The following is an 11,803-nucleotide window of genomic DNA, read 5'->3' as shown; positions in this document are numbered from 1 at the left end:
ATCCTAGCTTATAATAACAAATCTTTCAGTTTACCTGTGAAAAAAGGGTCTAATAATGTTGTCAATAGCACATTAATATTCAAAATTGAACATTTGTCTTCTGATGCCATCATGTAACTGTGAATTAACAAACAGGACATATTTAAAGTCTGTTGAAGTCCACCGTTCTATGTCTACAAGAAATTAGCATTTTAGCCAACAGTAGACCCACATATTGTTGTTTTACCATATGTTTGACAAATACTGTAACGATAACAGCCTATTCAAATGAACCTTTATTTTACATCTACAGAATCGTGAGAAAATCATGATCTTGATTGTATCACAAAAAAAATAAAAATAATAATAATAATCGTGATTCTCATTTTAGCCAAATTCGTGCAGCCCTACAGAGCAAAAATATTTTATTTTCCATTATTTCTGTTGCTCTGCTTGTTAATATCATTGCAATGCAAACAAATTGACAATTAGTCAGTGTGGTATTTGTCCTGCTCCTTCATGGTTGGGATTGAACAGCTGACTAAAATGCTAAAATGCTGACATTAATGAGCTCTGTGTTAGCAATAGACACTCAGCACATTGCCACGCTGTTGCTATTTATTTAAGGTTGGTTAGTTATTTAGCTGGACACATGGCCTACAATTCCAGGCCAAAATCTGAAAGCTAAATTGATGTGTTCTACAACAGCTATTTAATGACCACTGATGAAATTGTGTTAGAATGTCAGAAGTGTTGAGCCATCAAACCATGCAAGAAGCTAAGAAAGCTGATGATGCAAATTACTGCAAAATTAAGCCACTACTTTTCTACATACACGCATTGTCTGGTTTTCCCTTTTATTTCTATCAAGACAACCTACAGTATAAGCAAAATTAACTCTTCTAGTTATTTGCCATTTAAATGCAATATGTGAATGCGGTTCACAGTTTTGAAGATGACTGATGATGCAAAAAAGACGTTTTCTTGTGCATGTCCATTTTTAATGAGTCTTGACTGTTGTTTGCTCTGGCATTGTACTTTCAAGGTGAGAAGTAACATCAGTATTCATTGCATTGACACTCTTTTGCATACAATCTTTTTAACAAAGCACAAATGTTAATAATCTGTTAAATAACCTGTTTTAAAGGTTTGTAGTGATTTTCCAAATATTTAAAAAAATATATCTGTGTATATTCACTTATTCATTCAGTCAGTCATTCATTTATTTATTCATTCATTCAGTCATTCATTCATTTATGCAGGAACGTCTTAAGTACCTTTTATATCTCAAAAATACAAACATTAATTAGTTTTCCTTCCTCTTAAGCTCTGTTTTATAAGAGGTTGTCTCAGCAGAATGAACCTCCAACTATTTTAGCATATGTTTTACACAGCAGATGCATTTCCAGCCACAACCCAGTACTGGGAAACACCCATACACTCTCGCATTCCCACTCACTCATAAACTAAGGCCAATGTAGTTTATTCAATTCACATGTCTTTAGACTAAACATGGGGGGAACATGCAAACTCCACACAGAAATGCCAGATGGTCCAGCCAGGACTCGAACCAGCGATCTTTTTGTTGCGATGCGACACTGCTAACCACTGTGGGTTTCCTCGGGGTGCTCTGGTTTCCCCCACAGTCCAAAGTCATGCGGCATAGGTGAATTGAATCTGAATAAATTAAAGGTGTGGCTGTATAAGATTGGTATGTGTGTAAATGCAAGAGTGTATGGCTGCTTCCAAGTGTTGGGTTATCGCTGGAAGAGCATCCACTGCGTAAAACATATGCTGGATAAGTTGGCGGTTCATTCCACTGTGGCGAATGAAAAACAAATAGTAAATTTAGTGAACAAAGGGACTAAGCTAAAAAAAAAAAAGAATGAATGAATGAATGAATGTAAGAAACTTACAAAGCACAAATGCGAGAGCATATCAAAACTTCTTTTGGGCCCCACAACTGCCTCAGATCATGAATGACAGCTGAGATCACACTGTGTAAAATAGCTTATAACTTGTTCTAAAGAAATGCTGGAAATTTCCAGCAATAAAGGTTTGTATTTTTCTGTCTAATGCCAGACATAACATTAATGCTAAATCAACCAAAAATCCACACTTCCAATCAAGCCAACTTCCATCCACTTTTCATTATTTTCAAGATTTGACCTGAATTAGCCGTTGTCACTTTCTGTATGGTTATAATGTTATGTGTTGCACAAGTATATCTAAAATCACATTAATTCTCTTTGAAATTAAATAAAATACGGTAACTACACACAATCATCTAAGTATTAACAAATAGCGAAGTCATTATTTGTTAAGTTTTAACTTTACATTAATATATGTTAATACGCAGTTTATAACAAGTACAAATGCTCTATTCTTGACTTACAAGCGTGTTTAAAATATGCTTAATAGTCATGGCTAAATTGAGTATCACATTATTTACAAATCATTTGTATTTAAGAGTAGTTTTTTTTTAGGATTAAATGATTAATAAACTATTCCAAACAACATTTTTATATTATTATTATTCAGGCATATACTTATTGTTAATTGTTTCTGTTAATCAATGCTTTATTAATTCAACTTCATCAAGTTTTGTGACCTAATCTAAAATGAGAACTGACTATGCTTTATAAATCCCTTTTAAATGACAATTAAAGACTCAGTATCAAATGAACACTACATCTTTGCGATCTTATCTAAAAAGTGAAATTACTGTAAAGTAATAAACAGTGCTGAATAAAAGGAGTAATAAGATGTATTATAAAATTGGATAAAACAGCAGCAATATAATCATTTAACAGGATATGATTCAGCATTGCAATTTTCTTAAGCAATGTTTAAACAGTACAGTAATTTTATTTTGCATAAGATTGCAAAGAATTATTTTTTATGCGATACAGTTTCATTTGTGTATCTTCATATGAATATTTTTTTTTTCCTGTTTAGAATTTAACTGAGCCTTTAATTGTCATTTATAAGGGATTTATAAAGCATAAATAGTCTTCTTAAGATTAGGTCACAAAACTGGATGAAGATAAGTTAATAAATCATTTATTAACATATTAACTATTAGTATATGTCTGTATAATAAGATATATAAATGTTAATTTGAATAGTTTAATAATCATTTACTTATGCCCTCTGAATCATTTTTAAAAACCAGCAACTTCTCTCAAAAAATAGGTTTATAAATGATGCAATACTTAATTTAGTAACGAAAAATATTATAATTAACGTATGAAAATAAACAATCGTTAAGCACATTATATATGTGCTTATAAGTCAAAAATAAAGCATTTGTATCTGCAGTTATAAACTGCTTACTAACATCTGTTAATGTAGAGTTAATGTTTAACAGATTATGAATTCACTATTTACTAATGTTTAATAAATGATTCATAGTGTGTAGTTATTATAAAGTGTTACCTAAAATGCTAATACACATCAAATGTTCACTTTAATAGTATGAACGCAGTCACTGTATGTGCATTGTTGTAACGGCGAGTTAGGAAACCAATTTAACACTGATATTATACCTTTTAAATGTTTGTTGTGTTGTCATGATGTCACTCTAAACTGTTAAAATCATGCCAGCCATATGAAAAGTGTTTCAAATCTGCCTAAAATCAATCTACGGATCAGTAAATCCGCTTTGGTTATCTATTTCCCCTCTCTCAGCAGAGTGAATATCAAGTGAATCGTTCATATTTAAGTCCACAATTTGTGTTGGAACAAAGCAAAGTTTTTTATCTCTCATTAAAGCTGTTTATATAACTTCTATTTAGGAAATGAATGACTTAATCACTCGGATACTTCACCGAAATGTGTCATCGTTTAGTGGAGTGGGATTAAATTTTTTGAAAATGGGATCCATTAGATGTGCACATTTGTATGTGGAAATGAATTTAGCCGCTAAGTAAATATATAAACCTGTCATAATAATAGAAGCTGATAATGGAGCGCTGGCTCAATTCTTTCATAGGTCTCTTTCTTACAATCTGATTTCCATATAAAAAAGGGATGACGAGGCATAAGGGTCAGTCTCATTTGAGTCTGAGATACATTTAATCATGCAGCCGTGTGTCCAACCACAGGTTTATTACAGCACACACAAACAAATTAATGAGGCAACTCTATCAGAAGCTATTTCAAAACCACTCCTCGCACCTAGCATTTTATTACCTCATTTGGCATGTCAAGATCTGAGGCAACAGAGAACATAATCAAGCATTACCTGTATTTATGACGCTGTGATATAAGGGTGAATAAGCCATCAATCAATACGCAAAAGAGGCTGTTATTTTCAATTAGCAAGGGATCAGATTCGAATGAACAGCTATATTCTGTGCCAATGCGGGGACATGGGAGAAGGAAAAAAAAAGGATGTTGTGATGGTCTTTTCCTGGGCAAATGAATAGAGAGCTCTTATCACTGGCAAGACTCTATAAAGCAGCTAAATGAATAATCATCTGTGAGTTAGAGAGAGGGTCTCTTTTTAACAAGCTCAATTTGAACCTTATAACACTGGCGGGATGGAAGGAATGGAGGGATTATGGAGGTGGAGAGAGCTGTGAGATGGACTTGAGCAGCTTCTCAAAATAGAGTGCTGAACATCACAATCATGTAAAATGAAGCCCCCATTTTATGTTACCTTACTATGTTTATTTATACGTGAAAATTGGAATTTGTATAATCTTATTCGTACAGTTTATGATTTGCTTATCCACCAATGACAATTGTGTTTAGGGGTGAGGTTCGGTGCCACGTCTCATTTTTAAAATCATACATTTTCATACGACTAAATTTAATTAGCCACTAAAGTGCCAAAACGTAAAATAGTTACGTTTCCTCATGAGATTAAGCTGGCATTACAGTTTTTCTTGTGTAATAAATCAATAAATAATAATTAAACTCAATAATTTCACAGCAATATCAAAATAGAAGCCATTTTTGTATGACAAAATTTCCTTGAAAATATGTACAAATCAATGTTTATATGTCAATTTTTAGTGATTTTAACATTTTTAACTACAGCAAAAGAGTCCACTTTAATGTTTTGAATAACTTTTGTGAAAATGTGATGTCAGAAATGGATGAGATTGCGCCTAACATAAAGTTGAAGTCAATATTAGAATACCTCCTGGGATTTTGTATTTAAATTTTTTGATGTTTTTAGATGTATTTATTATTTTCATTTTTATTATAACATGTTTATAACAGGTTTTTTATATCTTTGCCATGATGAAAGTAAATAATATTTTGTAAGATATTAGTATTTAGCTTAACTAGGTTAATTAGGCTAAGTTGGGTCAATTAGGGAAATCATTGTACAGCAGTGCTTTTTCTTTAGTTTACAAAAAATTAATAATTAATTAATTAATTAATTAATTATTTACTACTACTACTACTACTACTACTACTACTACTACTACTACTAATAATAATAATAATAATAATAATTTCATAAAGGGGCTAATAATAATAACAATAAAAAATTTTTTATTTTAGCTAAACTAAACAAACATAATAAAAAATAACATTAACTTTCTTGCTCAGTTAAATATCACTTGGGAAATCCTCCTGAGACCCTAAGGATTAATTTTTATTCATTTATTTATTTTTTTTTTTTTCTGTGAATTCCTACATCCTTTGGGTTAAAAAAAAATCTACAATTCAGAGTTTTTATATTTTGTTTTTATTTTAAAATTTTCAGCCTGTCCACTGTCGTGGACCACAGGACCATTTTAGTTCGAAATGACCACCAAACTCAGACAACAAAACTGTACAGGATATGGCTGTAAAGGGATATTAAATTATATTATATTATATTATTTATATTATATTAATGTAACAAAAACTAAACAAAATCCATTTTTTTCCCTTTTGTATTGAAATTCCTGAAACGGTTTAGTCTGAAAGAGAGCCAAACTAAAAAATAAAGAAAGAAAGAAAGAAAGAAAGAAAGAAAGAAAGAAAGAAAGAAAGAAAGAAAGAAAGAAAGAAAAGAAGTTATGTTAATCCAAAACAAATTTAACATAAAAGCGATTTAAAACTGATTAATTTCTAATTGTCTCTAATTGTCTGATTGTCAGACTCTAAATCAGAGTCTCCCTCAACTACCTTATTAAGAGTGCTCTCTGCTTCAGTTCTGCCTCCTACAAAATGCAGTCATTAATTACATTAAGATGGTCCCAGTGTCCACTATAGTGGACACTTAAAAAAGCAGGATATTTAGAAACACAAACAAGTTAACAGCTTTGAAAGCAAAATGTTTTATTCCTGACACTTTAATAAACAAATATGTAATAATAATAGTAAAAAACATTTAAAAAACAAAAACTGACATGCCTCTCTCATTCCCATAAAATGTGCTTTTTTCTATGTCTGCCATTTTGGATGCAGTGTTAGATGTGGTTCCTAGCATGCCAGCCAATCAAATAACATATCACTAGAAATCCCAGGGTGTCCTCTGAACAGTACAACTTAGTAGTTTAAAAAATACAAAGAAAATTGTAAAAAAACACAATGTCCACTACAGAGGACACAAGTCAATAGGCGAGGTCTCAGGAGGATAAAAAATAATCATAATTTAACAGTAGGGGCTAATAAGTTTGCCTTCGAATGTATATTCAAGAAAAACAATAAACAACTGGTCAATAAGAATTAAGAAACAGCTTAGTCTTAAATGTTTTATTATACATTTTAATTTGCCATTGAAGCATAGTGTTATGTTTATCAGATTCATAAACATGTCATTTAGACGGTTCTCCAACATAATCCAAAGAGCACTGTTATGTAGTTGTTATACTATTACCACAGTTCCATCTCTAAAAATATAAAAATACTTTTGATTGAGTATGTGTCAGGATTTAGCCCTGCATGCATCTGTTTGTTCAGGAATAAGGCTATGCAATCTGTTTATGTTCCTCTGCAAAGAAACAGAGTCTGTTAACTCATCTGTATGGATATATGCCACGAGTGCATACTGTATACAGTACGCCAGCTGTTTCGGTGTGGCAGTAGCCCGGGCAGACAGTAGAGCTGGGAAGGCTCTCGTTGCATCGCTCCCAGGCCCCAGCGGTGGTCATATTGCAGGAGAAGCAGGCCCAACCACTCTCATAACCCACTGTTTGTTCTTGGTCCACACTGATGAGCCATCTGGAAATGGTTTGGTGCCATTTTCTATAAAAATCATGCCCCTTTATGAGCATGACCTCAGGCTCATCATCGCTCATGTACAGTATGGCCATAATAAGAATATGATATGGAGAAGCTCATGCCACAGTGTGTCATTTTCTGATGGCATCTCCCTTATGGCTGTAAGTTCTTTCTGCCAGGCCCTGATTGAGTTTGGTGTTTACAAAATCAGTCAACTTATACCTCAGTTTCACATGGGTTTTTTGGAATTATGCGTGTGTGTGTGTGTCACCAACTGGATCATCTCTTAAATGCTTTTCTTGTTTGACTTTCCATCCTGTAAAAGTTTATTCAGTAATTCTCGGAGTTATCTGAACCTTCTGCTTTTGATGTGACTAGTATTGGGGGAAGTTAAAAGAAGTCGCTCACTTTAGTGTACACTTTTGAGACAAGGTTTACTAAAACAACATATATATTTCATTGGATTCAGTCACTCACCCGGGAACGGCTGACGCTGGTATTTACCTTTATGAAGATTAGAAGAAGACATCAATGCTTCTGCTCGGCTTTGGAGTTGTTTGTGTTAGTATAGGTGAGGCGTGCTTTGAAGAAATGGGGATTGGATGTGTCTGTCATTAGTTTATTTATTTATTTTATTATTCTCTTTGTAATTCTTTATTGTTGAGGCATTAATGTTGATAATACTTTATTTTGACAGTGCTCTTTAGACTTTCTGCTGAATTCTGTAAATACATGTCAAATGAGATTATTAGCAGTCTGTCTGGTTAATATTAGCTAAAATTTTGGTTTGTTCGCAAATTATTCTCAGTATAAGTTTAACGCCACATGACGATGTACTGAAAGCAGAAAAGTTTTTCTTGTGTCGCCCTGAAAATGTTTATAAAGATGACATAAATTACATAAAATTAAGGCTATGCATATTAAGGCTCATGCTATACACCTGGACATGAAAAAAAAAATCTGTTGACTTCATTACTGTATTTAAGTAAATTTTTAAGCATATGTACTATTGGAATTATTTTTTTTAGGGAAAGGTTTACTTAACTACATTCCATAACAAAATATTGAGATCAAAATGTTATTCTTGATAAAAAAAATAATAAAATAAAATAAATAAAATAAAACCTGTCACCTGCTTACATTTAAATACATTTGAAAGTACACAGCAAAATATGGGGACCCAAAACAACTCTATGGGTGTTAATTTCAACCCTTTGAAAGTGTCTCATGGGGTCCACTCAAAACAGACTTAAATCAACACTTTCAAAAGGGTTGGCACATTGACACCGAAGTAAGGGTTAATTTTAACTCAGGGCAGAGTTAAAAAATGTAACTATATTTAACACCACCTGGTGTAATATATTATTTTATTCAACTCTCTTGAGTGTAAATATGGTAAAAAGGTCAAATAGACTGTAAATTACAAAATAAAAAACATTTTATTTGAAAACATTCACAACTTCAACAATTCATTCAGTTTTTAAAATGTAACAATGTCAAATTTGCTTTAAATGTTTTATTAGTAAAGACAGTATCAACAAAATATGATGTCCAAACTTGATGTTTCATCAGAGCAATTTGAAAGTTCAATATATCGTCACTCATAGTTTTCTTCTGAACTCATAGTTTTCTTCTGAAATTACATTTTAAACAACTTGGCGTGCAAATCTTTCACTTCTGGTGTTTCCTTGGTCCTCCATATCAAACACAGCAGTTTAAATGAAGGTATAAATGCTGTAAACTTGTGTGAAAACAAACTGGAGCTAGGAAATCTCATCAAGCATGTCCTGTGAAAGATGTGCTTCCCAGCCACAGGATGACCTTTTTATCCATGACGATGTACAGTAGTAGCTGCTGATCGCTCGTCTGGTGGTTCCTGAAGCACGGATATACTGTAGGGGGATGCTCATCTAAGAACTCTTCAAGACTCCAGCATGACTAAGAAAAATGTTTGAAAACAAATTGCAATCAAATTCTATGATATATTTAAAAGAACATTTAAAGTAAATAAAACATTCAAGAAATCTAAACTCACCTTTTGAAAATCTTCATGATGATCCACAACTTGACTCTCCCAGCTGGTTGAGGTGACAGGATATGGAAAAGTAGAAAAAAAACACATATATCACTGTTGGATCTCCAAAAACAATTAGGTTAACCACTATGACTAGAACTGGAAAAACAGGCAGCTGTCTGTCCAGAATCCTGAATTTAACACAACACTTGGAGCAAAATTTAGAGGAGCTTAAAATCTTTTATATCATTTAGTGATGCTGACTTCCCCAAAATATTGGCCACAGTGTAAAAAATATTCATAAACTTACAGTTTTCTGTAAGCGTGTGCGTGCGTGCGTGTGTGTGTGTGTGTGTGTGTGTGTGTGCGTGTTTCTTTACCAGATTCAACTTGTTAGGCCCTTTCAGGTCCAGTATTGACGCCACCTTTCCTGGAGTCTAGGAGATGTTTCAGGTCCAAATATAATCTAAAATATTAGGATAAGCAGAAGAGGAAAAGTGCAAAGCAAAGAGCAAAACATTATTTAAGTAACAGTTCACCCACAATACAAAACTTATCACCTTCATGTCATTTGTTATTCTCTAATGCTCTAATACCCTCTCAGCTTATTGTGAAACAAATACAGAACTTTATCAAACATACCTTCATTATTATCACCTCATATGACCAAGAAGGTGTGCTTGGTCATTTCACCTACTCTGGAAATACACCATCCGTCTCTAATCAGCCACCGTCACAGGGTCTTGTGTTATTGTACAGAGAACTGTGGCTGTTAAAAAACAACAACACATTAGTATCTAACACATATGCATAACCTTCAGATAAAAAGGAGAGATGAACATCACAAAGTATGCCTCACACATTTTCACATATCTTTTGATTCAGATGTTGATTATTGATAATAAATCTACAAATCAAACCTGTACCATCATTAGGCTGCTCAAATATGAATCAGTTGATTAATTTTACAGACAGGTGGCTGTTTACAACGCACTAATAAAACAGAAATGTTGTGTACAGTACATGCTAAGTTTAGCCTATAGTTTTAAGCACAATATCATGCGGGAGAAAAAGCTTGACTAAGATGTTCCTGACAACAGAAATAGCCTAACTTACTAACGTCAGACATCCCGAGTTGGGAAAAGTCATTTTCGGGGGATACAGAGTTGATTTGCGGGAGGTAGCGGGAGAGATGAGTACCTAAAGAGCAATGGGATGAGTTGCGCGCGACGTACCTAAAGAGCGGTGGGGGTGACTTGCGCGCGACGTACCTGAAGAGCTGGGAGGGATGCGGTGGAGAAGGGCGTGCAAAGTGTTTAATGACCGGGCGGGAGACGCGCGATTTCCGGGAGATGATCATTCATTTGCGGGCATCTACTTGGGCATCTGGGAGTCTCTGTGCATTTGCGGGATAACGTTAACGTTAGTCCCGCAACTTCCGGGAGACTTCTGTAACGTTAAATGTCTGATAAAGTGCAAACGCGGTCATTTAAAGACATTAATGTTAACATTCCGACTTTAATGGTTGTCAACACTTAATATAATTCAAGCGTACGTTATCACACGAGTCTAAGTTATGGACTAACTTAACGGTATATGGACGGCCACGAATGAACCAGTTTAAAAGGGCCGCGGTGTTTAAAATAACCAAATTAACGTACACGAATAACAAACAATCATTTGTTTCAGTCAGGAAGCCTTTTACAAGTAGGCATGTTCATTTACTCACCAGATATGTTTTAGAAACTCTCCAGAGCTTATGGAAACCGTCCTGTGTTGCCGTTAGCATCCGGGCAGAGTAGGCTAACGTTAGGCGGCTCCTGGGATTCCCTCGCTAGTTTGCTTGGAATTAAAGGAGAAGTGTCGATTTTATTTTACAGATGGGTAACAACGCACAAAATGGCATTAAGCGTGACAGAAATGTGTTGAACATGTACATTTGATGTTTTTATGCACTTATGTATGCGTGAGCATATAAAAACATTCTTGAAAAGAAGTCAATAGTAATGCAGTTAAACTAGATACACAAACGACCATGAATGAACCGCAGAAGTTTAAAATTGTAACTCCATTCTAAAGTTATTAACTTAACAACATGTTTACAACTGTATTTCCTTAAAGAAAGTCAGTAAAATACCAACATTTAGGTAGTTTGACTCACCAGTTGCTGTTCTAAATCTCAGATGGAAAATGGCGTCTGGAAAATTCTTCAGTGACTGGGGCTGCATGAATTCCCGGATGTTGGAAATAACACCACCAAGTGTGGAAAAGATAACTCCTTGATTTCGCACTGAATAAAAACAATTCTAACTCTTATTATATTCATTTATCAAAATCTAACTCTTTAACGTCAACACTTTACTCTCAAATGCTTCAACACCGAGACTTTAACTCTGATGAATTTGCTGTGTAAGCACATTATTCTTGATGAGTAATAATTTATTACGATATCTGTACTTTTACACAAGTGAATGGTTTATGTCAACATCATTGTTGCTTTAGATCCATTGTATAATTAGCACTTCAGTCTTGCATACTGAAGTCCGAATTTTTTGCATGCATTTTTAAAAAGTGGAAAAAATTTAACCCGGACGAATTATGGGCAAAAATGTTGGATTTAGTGTGCAATAACCTGAATGT

The 11,803-nt window shown here is 33.8% G+C and overlaps 2 long non-coding RNA genes across 2 annotated transcripts; both read right to left on the bottom strand.

Annotated features, from left to right (window-relative positions):
* Window positions 1-8,569: 8,569 nt before the first annotated feature.
* LOC148679607 (uncharacterized) lies at window positions 8,570-9,640 on the bottom strand. The gene is made up of 3 exons (XR_015944939.1): window positions 9,544-9,640; window positions 9,185-9,227; window positions 8,570-9,087 (listed from the first exon to the last, which is right to left on the bottom strand). It is a non-coding gene; the product is annotated as an uncharacterized LOC148679607 (long non-coding RNA).
* Window positions 9,641-9,805: 165 nt separating this feature from the next.
* LOC147841086 (uncharacterized) lies at window positions 9,806-11,384 on the bottom strand. Its single transcript, XR_015505524.2, has 3 exons — window positions 11,325-11,384; window positions 10,893-11,005; window positions 9,806-9,932 (listed from the first exon to the last, which is right to left on the bottom strand). It is a non-coding gene; the product is annotated as an uncharacterized LOC147841086 (long non-coding RNA).
* Between the last annotated feature and the right edge of the window lie 419 nt (window positions 11,385-11,803).

The sequence above is a fragment of the Danio rerio genome, chromosome 13 (genome assembly GCF_052040795.2).
Source record: "Danio rerio strain M-AB ecotype USA chromosome 13, GRCz13ab, whole genome shotgun sequence".
Classification (NCBI taxonomy): Eukaryota; Metazoa; Chordata; class Actinopteri; order Cypriniformes; family Danionidae; genus Danio; species Danio rerio.
Note: the sequence above shows the minus strand (reverse complement) of the source record. Positions and strands in the feature narration are given on the sequence as shown.